Raw genomic sequence first — 18,160 nt, forward strand, 5'->3', positions numbered from 1 at the left:
TTAATAGCTCTCCCAGCTGCCTGGGTGCATTGTGGGTGCGCCCAGAGTGCTGGCTGAGCGTGTTGCCTCAAGCCTTGGAAGTGGAGTTGGGCGGGCCGGGCTACAGGTGAAACCCATTTCGGGTTATCGCTTCTCGGCCTTTTGGCTAAGATCAAGTGTAGTACTTGGTCTGGCTGGAAGGTTGTGAGTGAGCTGGGTTCGGCCCAGGCCCTACTGCTGAAGCAGAATTTCCTCTGTGGTTTCATAACCGACAGATTCTTTCGTTGACGATGGCTGGAATCCGCAACACCATCCGCTTTGACGTGGACCCTACCGACAGGACGAGGAACGGCTTGGTTTATATCGTACGGGATGTCCTTATGGAGAAATGTGGCGTGACAAAGGCTTTAATCTACAGCGTCCAGGACTTTACAAAACAAGGCCAGTATGACGTTACATTCTGCGAAGAATATGATTGTTTGAATGCATACGAACGGCTACGTGCCCTTAAGGACAGTGACCTCCTGAAGGGGGTGAGGATTACGCCTTTGTTCGGCATACAAGAAAAGCCTGTTATTGTACACGTGTACAACCCGTACACCGACGTGGCGCTAATAGAAAGCTTTCTGAGGCGATATTGCGAGAATGTGCGTGGTGGTGACAAGCAAAAAAACATTCTTGATATTTTTAACTGCAAGTATAAATTCTTTGTCCGGTTCAGGATGGACCCAAATCGGTTGGGGGGGGTGATGCACCCACCCGCGAACTTTTCTATTGCCGGAAACCGCGGGTATCTGACGTACCCTGGACAGCCCCGCTATTGTAGAAACTGTGGTCAATTCGGACACATAAAAGACGAGTGTACTAAGGGGCAAGTCTGCCGGAATTGCCAGGGCGAGGGGCACCATGCGGGCGGTTGCCCAAAGCCCAGACGGTGCGACCTTTGCGGATCCGAGGAGCACATTTGTAAGGACTGTCCGGGGGCCGACCGCCCCAGAGACTTCTGGAGGAGGACTTATGCAGACTGTGCTGCAGGCAAGCCAGAGACAGTTACTTTGGGTGCGGCTGTTGGGGGCGCGGCAGCCACAGGTGCTGCTAAGGCTCGTTGCACACCTGCTGTGAGTGCTGCGGCTGCTGCCCCAAAACCAGCCTCTGCAAAAACTAATGATGTGGCTATGACTCCTATTTCAAGTGTCCCTGCTTCTGGACCACCGGCTGTTACTTCTGAGCCATCTGCCGCAGGCATTAACCCTGTTGTTGTGCCACCTGCTGTTGCTGCATCTTCGGTCGCAGCTGCTGTTAAAGCACCGCCTTCTGTTGTAGTGCCGCCTGCCGCGGCTGTTGTCACCGCACCGTCTGCTGCGGCTGCTGTTGTTGCCCCTGTTGCCGTTCCCGCTTCTGTAAAGCCCGCTGCGGCTGCTACTACTTCTGCATCGCCTACCCCTGCAAAGACCATGCCTGGCCAGAACATTAAAAGAAAGGTTGAAAGCCAGAAAGCTATAGGTGTGGATTTGAGTGCGGCAGCGGAAGCCCAGGTGTCGGAGGTCATCCGCCACCTGGAAGAAATAATAGAGGAGGTGGACAGCCCCATCCGACCGTCTGGGATCATCGGCAGCTTTTCCTCGCCAGAGACGGTTTTGTGTCACAGGGAGGGTGGTGGGTTTCAAATCAGTGACAGTGAGGAGGAGTTTGCCGAAGTGGCAGATAGAAAAGCTGCAAAAAAAAGACGTAATGAGGAGGGTGGAAATGAGGCGATGGAAACCAGCAACCCCTTTGAAGCGCTGGCGCCAGATGAAGGCGACCATATGGGGTTATGTTAGGCGCTTTGATGCCATGAACCCTATGCCTTGACTCTATGTTTATGTATGTTTGTATAAAGTTATGTCCCTATTGATCCACTCCCAGAACGTGCGTGCTTTCCAAAGTAAGACCAGGAGAGCAGCCATATTGAGCCTGCTAAGGCAAGAAAGTGCGTCCATAATATGTCTACAGGAATGTGGTATAAGCAGTGAGGTTGGCCCTGGTGAGTGGCCCCACGGAGGAGCCATATGGTCTGGGAGTGGATCAAACAAAAACGATGGAGTAGCGATCCTGATAAATACCAGGAATATAGAGCTACTGAGTCATGAAGTGATAGAGGTGGGGAGATGCGTCTCAGCCACAGTACTATATAAGAACGTAAAGTTGCGTATTATTAATGTGTATGCGCCCACAGGTAAGAGTGAGCGCAAAGCCTTGTTTGACAAGATTAAGTTCTTTATGCAGGGCAGGATGCCCGTCATATTAGTTGGGGATATGAACTGTGATGTAACAAAGTTTCCCCTGGACATATCGGGGTAAACCTTAGTTGAAATTATTACAGATTTTCATTTACAGGATGTACAGGTTTTATGCAATATTTCACCATTTATGCCTACGTATCATGCAGACAGGGGGGGTATTCACTCCCGCCTGGATTTTTGTTTTATATCACATGATTTTACCGCCATTAGTTACAAGCAAAAACCGGTTTTGTTTTCTGATCATGAGAGTGTGTTATGTGAGCTTGTGGTTAGGGAGAGTGTTGTGTGTGGGAGGGGCGTATGGAAGTTAAATGTAAGTCATCTGGAGTGTGAGGATGTGAGAGTGCAGTATGAATGTGAATACAAACAGTGGAGTAGGAGAAAGGTGGATTTCCCTAACATCTTGGCGTGGTGGGAATGGGTTAAAAGAAAAACAAAAGTTTTCTTTAAGTCTGCAGGTTACAAAAGAGCAAAAGAGAAAAGGAAGGAGTACATAAGGCTCAGTGCCCGTCTGTGCTTCCTTTTAAAGCTCCGTGAGAATGGTATGGAGGTCCAGCAGGACATAATACAGACTAAGAGGGACATAAATAACTACCTGACTCAGAAAGGCAGGAGCATTATATATAGAGCTAAAGCAGACAAGATGGAGCATGACGAAAAATGCACACGTTTCTTTTTTAAGAAAGCTTTTGCCAAGAAACCAACTTTTGAGTGTGTGGTGAATGAGGATGAGTGTGAGGTGAGGGGGGAGGGGGTGCATGAGGTGATTGCGGGGTTCTATGAGGAGTTGTATGCGGATAAGTGGAGGGATGAATGTCTGGAGAGTGAGGTTCTGAGTGAGGTAGAGGGTAGGCTCGGGGAGGTGGAGCGAGCATCCATTATGCGGGAGGTGACCACAAATGAAGTTTTTGAGGTGATGCAAAGCCTAGCATTAAACAAGACACCCGGGGCAGATGGACTACCGGTAGAGTTCTACCGAATGTTGTGGAATGTGGTGGGCAAGGATTTGTGTGAGGTGTGCAAGTACATGTGGATGAATGCGGAGATGGCTGATAGTATGCGTGAGGGTGTGGTTGTGCTGATCCCAAAGAAGGGGGATCTGAAACATCTAAAGAACTGGCGTCCTATTACACTACTGAATAGTGATTATAAAATCTATGCCAAGATAATCGCCAACCGTATGCGTGACGTGGTGGAGTGTGTGGTGAGTGAGGATCAGTATTGTGCGGTGCCTGGCAGACGTGTGCATGAGAGTTTGTGTCTGATGAGGGATGTGTTGTGGGACTGCAAGAAGCGAAAGAAGAATGTGTATGTGGTGAGTGTGGATTTTGAGAAGGCGTATGACAGGTTGTCGCATGGGTTTTTGTTTCGTGTGTTGTTGCGAATGGGATTTCCAGCTGAGTTTGTGTGCAGAGTGAGGAGTTTGTATGAAAGTATCTTTAGCAGAATGTTGGTGAATGGGAAGGTTGGAAGGAGAGTGAATGTGAAGTCTGGAGTGCGTCAGGGGTGTCCGTTGTCACCAGTGGCGTTTATTTGTGCCATGGAGCCTTTGCTCTGCATGATCAGAAAAGATAAGGTGGTGCGGGGGATCCATATTCCTGGCAGCAATGGGAGAGAATGGAAGGTGAGTGCTTATATGGATGATGTGTGTGTGATGTGTGAGTCTGAGTGTGCTGTGAGGAGGGTGAGACTGTTGGTGTCCGTGTTTTGCGGTGCGTCTGCCTTCCGAGTGAATTGGGACAAGAGTGAATGTAAGGTGTTTGGTGAGGCTGTGCTGAGTGCGGATGCAGGTATAAATGGAGTGAATGGTGCCATTAAGATTTTGGGGATCAGCTTTGATAGCAACCTGGATGGAAAAGAGAGCTGGCAGGAGGCAAAACGAAAGGTGGAAAGCCGCTTGAATTTTTGGAGGCTGCGGAGTCTTACCTTTATAGGTAAGACCCTGGTAATAAAGAGCGTGATTTTGCCAATTTTTCTATATATAGCCATGGTTTTTCCACCAGACTACATGACCCTCAGGGGTCTGAATAGGATCATTTTCACCTTTTTCTGGAGGTCTAGGATGGAGCGGCTGAGGAGAGAGGAGGTTATAAAGAGCTGGAGGAAGGGGGGAGTGGGCTTCCCCAACCTAGAAGTCTATTTTGGGTGTAACATCATAGTTTACTTATTGGTGCTGGTCCAGAAAGATTCGAAAGGTGCGTGCATGATGAGGTACTTAGCTGGGAGACTGTGTGTGCGGATGAAGTGGTGTGAGTATGATTTACGTAAGCCAGTGGCGTTTGAGAGTCCCAAGTGGTATGAATGGGTTGTGAGTTTTGTAGTGAAGTTTGAGTTGAGTGAGTGTGAGGTGAGCGTGTTGAAGAATAAGCGGATGGTCCAGAGAATGATTGAGAGTAAGGATGTGGTGTGTGATATCAATTCTGTGCGAGGAGCGGATGTGGAGAGCGTGTGGAAGAAGGTGCGAATGGATGGGATGAGTAATAAGCAGAGTGAGGTAGTATGGCAGAGTCTGCATGGTGTGTTACCGGTACGAGAGTTTCAGCGTGTGAGAGGCTTGGTGAGGGATGAAAGGTGTCCGAGAGAGGGGTGCGGTGGATGTGAGAGTGTGATGCACGTTTTTTGGAACTGCGGCTATGCACAGAATGTATTACGGAGACTCGGCCCTCTGTGCAAGGAAATAACAGGGGCCACGTTCATTAATTATGGGTTGGTTATGTTCGGGTTTGGTGTGAGTGATTGTGTGAGGCAGAGGTTGTTGTGGCTGTTTATGGCGTGTGTGAAGGAAGTGTTGTGGGATGTAAGGAATGTGTATGTGTTTAAGCGGAAGGATCTGAGTGTTAGGGACAGTGTGAGAATGGTGCTGGGGAAATTATACTTTATTTATTTGTGGGACAAAAGCAAAGGGGGGGTGGATGCGGAGGGGATATGGAAAGTCAAAAAATGGATTGAATTAGTTGATTTGTCAGGAGTTTGACATGTCTTTAAGTTGTATTTGATGTGATGAAGTGTTTTTGTGTTGTGTAAATAAAGCCTTTCAGGTTTAAAAAAAAAAAAAAAAAAAAAATCTGTTCTTATCAGTTTAATATCTGATACGTCCCCTATCTGGGGACCATATATTAAATGGATTTTTAGAACAGGGAGCTGGAAAAAGAGCTTGCTCTGTCCACTCCACGCATTGACCTGGTATTGCAGTACCTCCAGGACCGGTGCACCCCCTTTCCTACAGCAGTTTCCAAAAGCAGAAAAACAAAACCGACGAGCAAGAGGTGCAGCGCAGCTGTGGCGGCGGCTGCTGCTACCACCCAAGCACTTTGATTGACACTCAGCCCGTCTGCTCGCAACATTGTATCCACTGAGCAGCTGCGTCTGCCAGAGTGTGCACAGCACAGGTACAACTGGAAGCAAAACACACACACACACACACACCAGTTCATATGGCAGCCGCACTCTATAGTTCGTACCTACCGCTGCGCTAATAGCCAAGTTGGAAACATCGGGCAGGCACAGCGTATCCTGGCAGCCTGCGTCTGTATGCTCCACGTATTCGGGTCATGGGTGTATGTGCAGGGGGCCCGGAGCCCTAGGGGGCCCATAAAGTCTCTCTTCCCCACATTGTAAACCAATGCTATCAATGACGCTTTATAGTTTGGGGGCCCAGTTCCAGACTTTGTACTGGGGCCCCGCAGCTTCAAGTTACACCTCCGGATCAGGATAATGCTAGGCCATTCCAACCAGCCTGTGTGTGTGACCTGCAGTCGCTGGTAGTCGAAAAGCGGCCGGCCCCGGATGCGCGCTTCAGAGTGGACAGACAGCAGCGGACCCCCAATCACACAGGCCCAAGGCTTGCTATGTAGCACGGAATACCTCATTGGACTGCAGCACTCCACGCGGGCTGAGATACACGCTCCACGTGGGATGGGCAGTATTCGTCCATGAAGATCCAGGCCAACGTTTAGAGATGGAGCAACACTCGGGGAGCAAAGAACTCCAACGAACGGACGCCTACTTTACAAGGATGTATTGCTTTATTCAATGCATGGACACAGAAACAGTTCAACCGCTCGATTACAGACCGCAGTCAATACAGTAAAGAAAGAAATGTGTCTGTTTAATGTAAACTTGCATGGAGCTCGTTTGTCAGCCACTGACTGAATGCTGCTGCTGCATGTCTAAAACGTGGTCTGACGTTACACGCACCACCAGGGATAAGGCCTTGCCTATAAGCATTCCCCAGCTGGCAAAAACCGAACCTCCCTGCCTATTCCTCACCATGGAAGAACGGAACCTACCTTTTTTTTAAAAAAAGAAAGCCACAGCAGCAGCCAACTCGATTTTGGTAGGCCGCTGTCTCCCCCTTGTGTGCTGCATAAAAAATGCACTCCACTAAAAATAGCAATGATCCACGAAATAGAGCGTATGGAGAGAATGAGGCTTCCAGATGAGCCGTCAGGCTATGATAAATTGTATCACACCTGGGCGATATGGATAGATGCCCGGAGCTCACCCCTATTTACCAAGTGGTTACAGACAGGGACATGTGAGTAACACGTTTAAACCACAATCGTAAAGAGAAACAACAATTCCGGAGCCCGCCCCCCCCCCCTTTTTGTTTTATTTTTTCTTTCTCCCGTGTCATAGATACCTACCCCCCCCTTACCCTCCCCTCATTCCCCTGTTTGTAGACCTTATAAAATATCACAGACAAACATGATATAGTTCAACTCGAAATTGATTTATTAAGTTTCATTGTCAAAGTTAATTTTACATTGCTTTGAGATAAGGCAAAAGTTTCCCCCCCTCCATGAAACCAATAAAACCTATATTGAATAAAATAAAAATGATGCAGTTACCGGTAGTTCTGCAGCTTCTTGGTGGAAATAAAGACCATCTCCCGTCTCCCAGCTGCAGCAGAGACTGACTGAAATGGCTGCCAAGCCCGGTATTAATGCTTCTAAATTGATGACATCACAAAGGAGTGACATCGTCAGCCTTCCAAACACCTGGCTCAATTGCATACAGTATGTATGTATGTATGCATGTATGTGAGTGAGTCTATCTATCTATCTATCTATCTATCTATCTATCTATCTATCTATCTATCTATCTATCTATCTTTATTAATTATGTAGAATATAGATATGGATTATTTCTAAATTACAGATTTTGTAGATATAGATTAAAGATAGATTTAAGATTGTGTGTGTGTGTGTGTGTGTGTGTGTGTGTGTGTGTGTATATATAATGTATATATGTAAAAAAAAATATAAAATCTGTAGTTATGTATGTATGTATGTATGGCGGGCGGGCAAAAAAGGCCTGCTGTATGTTTTTAAGTTCTTCGGATGACCATGCCGCTCTAATATTCTCCTTACTAGGGTCTACTAATGCTGGCCCAGGGGAAGGCAATAAAGCCCTATGGGGCCGAAGCCAATTTCCCTTATTTTAGGTTAAAAGTTTCCATCCGTCCCCACTGGAAATGCGGCCGGCCGAAGAGATCCCTCCAACCGACCGACCGACGCACCTTCAGAGACAAACTAGTGCTTGCTTCTAGTGTCATCGCCGGCTTAACCATCCTTTGTAGGGAGCTGACGAGTCCTGCAGTAGCAGCAGCAGCAGGCTCTGCAAGCCTAGGATGCGTGAGCACGGTGCAAGAGGAAGGACTGAGGGTGTGAGGCTGGGCGCGGTTGAGAAGGCGTGGGGCGGGGCTATGGAAAGTTTTAATAGCTCTCCCAGCTGCCTGGGTGCATTGTGGGTGCGCCCAGAGTGCTGGCTGAGCGTGTTGCCTCAAGCCTTGGAAGTGGAGTTGGGCGGGCCGGGCTACAGGTGAAACCCATTTCGGGTTATCGCTTCTCGGCCTTTTGGCTAAGATCAAGTGTACTTTGTACAGGAAGTCTTAGCCAGAAGGTAACTCGGGTACCCCTCTCCTTTGCCTGGCGGGATCGCCCACCTCGGTGGGCTTCACCCGCCTGCTGCCATTAGGGAGAGGGATTAGTCCCAGGGTAAACGAGTCGCGATCCCCCTGCCTCTTCTGGTCTCCGGGCCAGAGGAGGGCGCTTAGTTTGTTGGTTGGTCACAGAAGCGGTTTTTGTGACCACAACACATTCTAAAAATGGGCGAAAGCCCAGGCGATATACCGGCTTATGCGCGGATCAAGAACACGATACGTGTCTCTTTTTTGGATAGTGCGGACACACGTGGCCTGAGGTATGTGGTCGAGGACGTGCTTAGAGGCGTTTTTAACGTGCAAAAACGAGAAATACTGGCTATACAAGACTACCCAAAGCGTAGGATCTATGACGTGACGTTTACAGAAAATGGCATTTTCCGTGACCTAGTGGCTGCTATACCGGAGAAAAAAGATCCGAAGCTGGAGGGAGTCTTGTTAGTCGAGCACGTCCTTGACATAACCAAACTCGTGGTGATTAAGATGTATTCTCCTTACACTGACGTGAAAGAGGTCGAGGACTTTCTGCTACGTTATTTTAAATCCGTCAGATGTATGGGAAAAATTATGAACGAGTTTGGTATTTGGACCTCGAAGTGGCGTTTCCAGGCCACGTGTGTAAGTGACCCCAGTTGGCCAGGGGGAGTGATCTTACCGCCCGCGCGTTTTAAATTGGGCAAAGTGAATGGCGACCTGTACTTTGCGGGAATGCCCGACTTCTGCAGGGTTTGTTCAACATACGGTCACCAAAAAGATTCCTGTGCGAGTACATGCAAGAAATGTGGGGGCACTGATCATGAGACAAGCGAGTGTAAAAAAGGCAAAGGTTGTTATTTCTGCGGCAGTGTTGGTCACCTCTACACGTTTTGCCCCCACAGAGCACAGAAGACGGAGCAGCAAGGGCGACCCAAAACCGAAGAGCGGCCAGGGCAGCCAGAGAACCAGAAAGCACCCCCCCAGGGAGAGGAACCTGAAGAGATGGAGGTCTCGGGTGGACCCCCCCAGAGCGGTAAAGAGCAGCGGAGCATCAAGAGGAGGGTGAGTGATCGGCGGACTGGCTCTCCCTCCCGGGAAACTGGTAGAGGTAGAAGAGTCGGGGAAGCCGGTCCAGGCCCTCCCACGATGCCCGCTCAAACGGTGCCTGAGGCGGAGGACCCTGGGGGCACGGCGGCAGTTTTAAAAAGGAGGAAAGGCTCAGGTGGTAGGCTATACTCGGAGGTGGTGCAGGGGGGAACACCGGAGATTCCGACGAGCGCGGAGGACCCGGGGGAAGTACCCCCTGCGGCATCATCCCAGAGGGCCCCTCCCCCTCCCGGCCAGGAGGGGGCGCGGGAAGCCACCTCCGAGGAGGCAGAGACAGGAACGAGCCGAGTACCCACCCCGACAGAGGGGACAGAAACGGACAAGGGAGCTGACCAGCTAGCCCCCATGGAGATTCCGAGCGAGATAGAGTCAATATGGGATCTTACACAGATCCCTCTTTCGGGCACCGTTGGGGGTCCACTAAGTGAGGTAGGTTCCTCTCCAGCATCGCCGTTCACGATAGATTCGGATGCGGGGGAGTGCGAGAGTGTCAGCGAGGTCTTTGGCTTGCCCGGAGACTTCTAAGAAGACCCACATATTTCCTAGTCTCCAATGGCTGCTCTATCGGGACTCACGTTTAATGTCAGAAGTATCGAGAGCCACGTGAGGAGGGTCGCCCTCTTCAACTATCTGACTATTTTTGCTGCCTCCGTCTTTTTCCTGCAGGAGTGCGGCATCCCGCATAGAGCCCAGTACAAAAAATACCAAGATGACTGGGCACATGGACCGTCGGTCTGGTCCGGCTCTAACGAGACCAGGTCGGCGGGGGTCGCCATTCTTTTTAAGGGGAACGTTTTAATTGATGCTATTAATGAAATTTTACCAGGCAGAGTTTTATTGGTCAAGGCTTTTATCAATGGTATTAAATGGCAGTTTTTAAATTTTTATGGATCAGCAAATAAGACAGAGCGAGCAGAGATGCTAGAGATTTTACCCCTTTTTATTAATGATTCTGACCCCCTGATTTTAGCAGGGGATTTTAATTGTATTTTAAAGGGGGAACGCCGGCTTTCTAGCTCAGTGAGCAGAAATTATGATAAGACCTCATCTATGTTAAAAAATCTGATTTTAGACGCCAAGCTCACTGATGCTTTCAAGAAATGCAATCCCAACGCATCAGAGGAAGCCGGCGTTACCTGGAGCAATAAGATCTGCAGCTCCAGGATAGATTTTATGTTCTGTTCTTATCAAGTACTGCCTTTTAGATGTGATTCTTTTACCAACATTTTCTCTGACCATAAACTTTTATATTTTAAAGTTGATACCGTTTTAAAGAGGAAATCCGGTAAAAATGCCTGGAAGTTTAACGTGTCCCTTTTAGAAGATCCGCAGGTTTTATCCGATTTTATCACTTTTTATAAAGATTGCAGGCGAGTGAAGGATCCCAACACTCCCACCAGCCAGTGGTGGGAGAAGATGAAGATAAAAATCAAAACATTCTTCATCAAAGTTGGGATCACCAAAGCCAAAGAAAAACGCACATTTTATTCTAACCTGAATACTCGCCTGCAGACCCTGTATAAGTTCCGTGAACATGATATAGAGGTGGACCACGAGATCATCGAGGTGAAGAAAGAGATCGCCCGGTGCCTGGAGCAGAGGGGAAAAGAAATTATATTCCGCTCCAAAGTGCAACATCTGGAGGAAAATGAAACCTGCTCCAGGTACTTCTTCAAGAAGATTAGAGACAAGCGGACAGTCCTCGATGATCTCGGTGGCACCAAGGACGTACAGGGTATTTTAAAGAAAGTGTATGAGTTTTATGCGGATCTTTTTAATACTAAACCTGTTGACATTGATTTTATGAATGACTCGTTGAAGGAGATCACTGACGTTTTAGATCCTGGTTCTCGTGAGATTTTATCAAGGGACATCACAGAACAGGAGATTTTAGAGACTATTAAGAGTTTTAAACCAGGTAAGGTGCCTGGGCCCGATGGTATACCCATAGAGTTTTATGTCACCTTTTTTGGGTATTTTAAAGGATGACCTCTTCTCCCTTTTAACAGAAGTTTTTATATCTAAAGCCCTCCCGGGGTCCTGGAGGAAGGGTGACGTGTCTCTTTTATATAAGAAAGGAGACAAAACCGACATCAAGAACTGGAGACCGATCACCCTTCTGAACAGCGACTACAAGATAATGGCAAAAATATGTGCAAATCGTTTAAAGACCGTAGCAAGCAAAATTGTACACCCCAACCAGGTCTGTGGGGTGCCCGGGAGGGCAATATGGGAGAATCTTAACCTCATAAAAGACTGCATAAGTGACACCAAGTCAAGGAAAGGTCAAATGGCTATTTTAACAATAGACTTCGAGAAAGCCTTTGACCGGGTGTCACATTTTTATCTTTTTAAGGTTTTAGAGAGAATGGGTATACCGGAAGGTTTTTTATTGTCTCTTAAAGCGTTTTACAATAATTGCACAAGCAGAATTTTAGTCAATGGTTTTAGGACACAGGAAGTGCTTTTAAACTCCGGGGTGAAGCAGGGGTGTCCCTTGTCCCCACTACTTTTTATCTGCGCCCTAGAGCCTCTTTTATGTACAATCCGACGGGACAAGCAGATCCGAGGGATCCCCCTGCCCGGCGGGGGGGGGATCGAGGCCAAAGTAGTGGGGTACATGGACGATGTGGCAATACTTGGAAGGGACACCCTGTCAATCCAGAGAGCATCAAGGCAAATTGAGTTTTATTGCTGCGCCTCGGGTTTTAAGGTAAATTTTAACAAGAGTAGCATTTTAAACATCGGGGACCTGCCATTGTCAGATGTCCCCATCCCTGTGTCCGACTCAGTGCAAATTTTAGGTGTCTCCTTCAACGAGGACAACAGAGGTCTTAATAGTTGGGACTTGGTGGCACAGAAAGTCAATAAGAAAATTTGTATGTGGAGCATGCGGCAGCTGACCATGGAGGGGAGGGTTTTAGTCACAAAAGCCGTGATTTTACCCATTTTACTGTATTTAAGCTTGGTGTTTCCCCCTCCTGGCAGAGTTTTTAATAAAATTGTAAAGGCATGCTTCACATTCTTATGGAGCTCCAAGATGGAAAAACTCAGCAGGGAAATCGTAATGAAGCCGAAGGAGATGGGAGGAAAAGATTTCCCTGATTTTAAAGCCTTTTTATATACGAAGTATTTTAGTATGTGTATTGGTGCTCTTTTTAAAAATCACTATTGGTCTTATTTTTTACGATACAACACTGGCTATTTTATGAGGAGGAATGGATGGTTCCACACGGTTTTAAATTCCCCTTATTCTTTTAACTTGCCCTGTGAGTATAAGATTTTAGAAAAAATAGTGATTTTATATAATTTTACTGGCAAAAGTGCGCAAATTTTAATGAATAGTAAAGGCATTTTAAAAACCATAAAAGAAAGTGGTTTTTATGTACAAGTCAGTAATTTTAACGAAAAAAAGAGTAAAGAGACCTGGATGATGGTTAATCATTATCTTTTTAATTCACAGAAAGATCTGGCCTGGAGCTGCGTCCATGACTGTCTTCCGTGCCGGGCATTCCAGCATCGTAGAGGTTTGACCAACACTGCCGCATGCCCAAGACCCGGATGCCCAGGAGAAGAAACAACACTACATCTAATATGGACTTGTTTTATCGCCAAGAAAGTATGGACTAAAATATTGCCGCTCATGAGAAAGATTACAGGACTTAAGAGACTTACATTGGATGTCGTTTTATATGGATGCCTGGAATGCCCCACACAGACTCAAAGAATTATGGCATGGAAGATGGTCAATTCGGTCAAAGCAGCTCTATGGAAAACCAGAAATATTCTAGTTTTTAAACATGAAGTTTTATCTGTGAAGGACATTTTATCAATTACTCTTAATGAGATGCACCAATACTTTTTAGTAGACAAGAAAAATTTTCCTGTTTTAGCAAGAAAATGGTTTTTAGCAGAATGGAGCTCCATAATCTGATGCCACCAAGTGCCCTTTTATGTGATTTTTAATTTGTTCTGTAATTTTTAATGTATATTATGTAGACGAATGTTTTAAATGGTATGTTTTAATGTGTTATTTAATATGTTTTAATGTACTATTGATAAGCATTTTTAAAGCGTCTATGTAAATATATGTTGTGCAAATAAAAACACCCCCCCTTGTGGAGGGTTTGTCAACTTAAAAAAAAAAAAATCTGTTCTTATCAGTTTAATATCTGATACGTCCCCTATCTGGGGACCATATATTAAATGGATTTTTAGAACAGGGAGCTGGAAAAAGAGCTTGCTCTGTCCACTCCACGCATTGACCTGGTATTGCAGTACCTCCAGGACCGGTGCACCCCCTTTCCTACAGCAGTTTCCAAAAGCAGAAAAACAAAACCGACGAGCAAGAGGTGCAGCGCAGCTGTGGCGGCGGCTGCTGCTACCACCCAAGCACTTTGATTGACACTCAGCCCGTCTGCTCGCAACATTGTATCCACTGAGCAGCTGCGTCTGCCAGAGTGTGCACAGCACAGGTACAACTGGAAGCAAAACACACACACACACACCAGTTCATATGGCAGCCGCACTCTATAGTTCGTACCTACCGCTGCGCTAATAGCCAAGTTGGAAACATCGGGCAGGCACAGCGTATCCTGGCAGCCTGCGTCTGTATGCTCCACGTATTCGGGTCATGGGTGTATGTGCAGGGGGCCCGGAGCCCTAGGGGGCCCATAAAGTCTCTCTTCCCCACATTGTAAACCAATGCTATCAATGACGCTTTATAGTTTGGGGGCCCAGTTCCAGACTTTGTACTGGGGCCCCGCAGCTTCAAGTTACACCTCCGGATCAGGATAATGCTAGGCCATTCCAACCAGCCTGTGTGTGTGACCTGCAGTCGCTGGTAGTCGAAAAGCGGCCGGCCCCGGATGCGCGCTTCAGAGTGGACAGACAGCAGCGGACCCCCAATCACACAGGCCCAAGGCTTGCTATGTAGCACGGAATACCTCATTGGACTGCAGCACTCCACGCGGGCTGAGATACACGCTCCACGTGGGATGGGCAGTATTCGTCCATGAAGATCCAGGCCAACGTTTAGAGATGGAGCAACACTCGGGGAGCAAAGAACTCCAACGAACGGACGCCTACTTTACAAGGATGTATTGCTTTATTCAATGCATGGACACAGAAACAGTTCAACCGCTCGATTACAGACCGCAGTCAATACAGTAAAGAAAGAAATGTGTCTGTTTAATGTAAACTTGCATGGAGCTCGTTTGTCAGCCACTGACTGAATGCTGCTGCTGCATGTCTAAAACGTGGTCTGACGTTACACGCACCACCAGGGATAAGGCCTTGCCTATAAGCATTCCCCAGCTGGCAAAAACCGAACCTCCCTGCCTATTCCTCACCATGGAAGAACGGAACCTACCTTTTTTTTAAAAAAAGAAAGCCACAGCAGCAGCCAACTCGATTTTGGTAGGCCGCTGTCTCCCCCTTGTGTGCTGCATAAAAAATGCACTCCACTAAAAATAGCAATGATCCACGAAATAGAGCGTATGGAGAGAATGAGGCTTCCAGATGAGCCGTCAGGCTATGATAAATTGTATCACACCTGGGCGATATGGATAGATGCCCGGAGCTCACCCCTATTTACCAAGTGGTTACAGACAGGGACATGTGAGTAACACGTTTAAACCACAATCGTAAAGAGAAACAACAATTCCGGAGCCCGCCCCCCCCCCCTTTTTGTTTTATTTTTTCTTTCTCCCGTGTCATAGATACCTACCCCCCCCTTACCCTCCCCTCATTCCCCTGTTTGTAGACCTTATAAAATATCACAGACAAACATGATATAGTTCAACTCGAAATTGATTTATTAAGTTTCATTGTCAAAGTTAATTTTACATTGCTTTGAGATAAGGCAAAAGTTTCCCCCCCTCCATGAAACCAATAAAACCTATATTGAATAAAATAAAAATGATGCAGTTACCGGTAGTTCTGCAGCTTCTTGGTGGAAATAAAGACCATCTCCCGTCTCCCAGCTGCAGCAGAGACTGACTGAAATGGCTGCCAAGCCCGGTATTAATGCTTCTAAATTGATGACATCACAAAGGAGTGACATCGTCAGCCTTCCAAACACCTGGCTCAATTGCATACAGTATGTATGTATGTATGCATGTATGTGAGTGAGTCTATCTATCTATCTATCTATCTATCTATCTATCTATCTTTATTAATTATGTAGAATATAGATATGGATTATTTCTAAATTACAGATTTTGTAGATATAGATTAAAGATAGATTTAAGATTGTGTGTGTGTGTGTGTGTGTGTGTGTGTGTGTATATAATGTATATATGTAAAAAAAAATATAAAATCTGTAGTTATGTATGTATGTATGTATGGCGGGCGGGCAAAAAAGGCCTGCTGTATGTTTTTAAGTTCTTCGGATGACCATGCCGCTCTAATATTCTCCTTACTAGGGTCTACTAATGCTGGCCCAGGGGAAGGCAATAAAGCCCTATGGGGCCGAAGCCAATTTCCCTTATTTTAGGTTAAAAGTTTCCATCCGTCCCCACTGGAAATGCGGCCGGCCGAAGAGATCCCTCCAACCGACCGACCGACGCACCTTCAGAGACAAACTAGTGCTTGCTTCTAGTGTCATCGCCGGCTTAACCATCCTTTGTAGGGAGCTGACGAGTCCTGCAGTAGCAGCAGCAGCAGGCTCTGCAAGCCTAGGATGCGTGAGCACGGTGCAAGAGGAAGGACTGAGGGTGTGAGGCTGGGCGCGGTTGAGAAGGCGTGGGGCGGGGCTATGGAAAGTTTTAATAGCTCTCCCAGCTGCCTGGGTGCATTGTGGGTGCGCCCAGAGTGCTGGCTGAGCGTGTTGCCTCAAGCCTTGGAAGTGGAGTTGGGCGGGCCGGGCTACAGGTGAAACCCATTTCGGGTTATCGCTTCTCGGCCTTTTGGCTAAGATCAAGTGTAGTATCTGTTCTTATCAGTTTAATATCTGATACGTCCCCTATCTGGGGACCATATATTAAATGGATTTTTAGAACAGGGAGCTGGAAAAAGAGCTTGCTCTGTCCACTCCACGCATTGACCTGGTATTGCAGTACCTCCAGGACCGGTGCACCCCCTTTCCTACAGCAGTTTCCAAAAGCAGAAAAACAAAACCGACGAGCAAGAGGTGCAGCGCAGCTGTGGCGGCGGCTGCTGCTACCACCCAAGCACTTTGATTGACACTCAGCCCGTCTGCTCGCAACATTGTATCCACTGAGCAGCTGCGTCTGCCAGAGTGTGCACAGCACAGGTACAACTGGAAGCAAAACACACACACACACACACACCAGTTCATATGGCAGCCGCACTCTATAGTTCGTACCTACCGCTGCGCTAATAGCCAAGTTGGAAACATCGGGCAGGCACAGCGTATCCTGGCAGCCTGCGTCTGTATGCTCCACGTATTCGGGTCATGGGTGTATGTGCAGGGGGCCCGGAGCCCTAGGGGGCCCATAAAGTCTCTCTTCCCCACATTGTAAACCAATGCTATCAATGACGCTTTATAGTTTGGGGGCCCAGTTCCAGACTTTGTACTGGGGCCCCGCAGCTTCAAGTTACACCTCCGGATCAGGATAATGCTAGGCCATTCCAACCAGCCTGTGTGTGTGACCTGCAGTCGCTGGTAGTCGAAAAGCGGCCGGCCCCGGATGCGCGCTTCAGAGTGGACAGACAGCAGCGGACCCCCAATCACACAGGCCCAAGGCTTGCTATGTAGCACGGAATACCTCATTGGACTGCAGCACTCCACGCGGGCTGAGATACACGCTCCACGTGGGATGGGCAGTATTCGTCCATGAAGATCCAGGCCAACGTTTAGAGATGGAGCAACACTCGGGGAGCAAAGAACTCCAACGAACGGACGCCTACTTTACAAGGATGTATTGCTTTATTCAATGCATGGACACAGAAACAGTTCAACCGCTCGATTACAGACCGCAGTCAATACAGTAAAGAAAGAAATGTGTCTGTTTAATGTAAACTTGCATGGAGCTCGTTTGTCAGCCACTGACTGAATGCTGCTGCTGCATGTCTAAAACGTGGTCTGACGTTACACGCACCACCAGGGATAAGGCCTTGCCTATAAGCATTCCCCAGCTGGCAAAAACCGAACCTCCCTGCCTATTCCTCACCATGGAAGAACGGAACCTACCTTTTTTTTAAAAAAAGAAAGCCACAGCAGCAGCCAACTCGATTTTGGTAGGCCGCTGTCTCCCCCTTGTGTGCTGCATAAAAAATGCACTCCACTAAAAATAGCAATGATCCACGAAATAGAGCGTATGGAGAGAATGAGGCTTCCAGATGAGCCGTCAGGCTATGATAAATTGTATCACACCTGGGCGATATGGATAGATGCCCGGAGCTCACCCCTATTTACCAAGTGGTTACAGACAGGGACATGTGAGTAACACGTTTAAACCACAATCGTAAAGAGAAACAACAATTCCGGAGCCCGCCCCCCCCCCCTTTTTGTTTTATTTTTTCTTTCTCCCGTGTCATAGATACCTACCCCCCCCTTACCCTCCCCTCATTCCCCTGTTTGTAGACCTTATAAAATATCACAGACAAACATGATATAGTTCAACTCGAAATTGATTTATTAAGTTTCATTGTCAAAGTTAATTTTACATTGCTTTGAGATAAGGCAAAAGTTTCCCCCCCTCCATGAAACCAATAAAACCTATATTGAATAAAATAAAAATGATGCAGTTACCGGTAGTTCTGCAGCTTCTTGGTGGAAATAAAGACCATCTCCCGTCTCCCAGCTGCAGCAGAGACTGACTGAAATGGCTGCCAAGCCCGGTATTAATGCTTCTAAATTGATGACATCACAAAGGAGTGACATCGTCAGCCTTCCAAACACCTGGCT

At 47.4% G+C, this 18,160-nt stretch overlaps 3 non-coding genes and 1 pseudogene across 3 annotated transcripts; all 4 read left to right on the plus strand.

Annotated features, from left to right (window-relative positions):
• Positions 1-125: 125 nt before the first annotated feature.
• LOC136574190 (U2 spliceosomal RNA) lies at positions 126-261 on the plus strand (annotated as a pseudogene).
• A 5,026-nt stretch (positions 262-5,287) lies between these two features.
• Positions 5,288-5,478, plus strand: LOC136573970 (U2 spliceosomal RNA). The gene has a single exon (XR_010786168.1). It is a non-coding gene; the product is annotated as a U2 spliceosomal RNA (small nuclear RNA).
• A 7,921-nt stretch (positions 5,479-13,399) lies between these two features.
• On the plus strand, positions 13,400-13,591 carry LOC136573958 (U2 spliceosomal RNA). Its single transcript, XR_010786157.1, has one exon. It is a non-coding gene; the product is annotated as a U2 spliceosomal RNA (small nuclear RNA).
• A 2,589-nt stretch (positions 13,592-16,180) lies between these two features.
• Positions 16,181-16,371, plus strand: LOC136573766 (U2 spliceosomal RNA). Its single transcript, XR_010785986.1, has one exon. It is a non-coding gene; the product is annotated as a U2 spliceosomal RNA (small nuclear RNA).
• Positions 16,372-18,160: the final 1,789 nt, after the last annotated feature.

This window comes from Eleutherodactylus coqui, chromosome 7 (genome assembly GCF_035609145.1).
Source record: "Eleutherodactylus coqui strain aEleCoq1 chromosome 7, aEleCoq1.hap1, whole genome shotgun sequence".
NCBI lineage: Eukaryota > Metazoa > Chordata > Amphibia > Anura > Eleutherodactylidae > Eleutherodactylus > Eleutherodactylus coqui.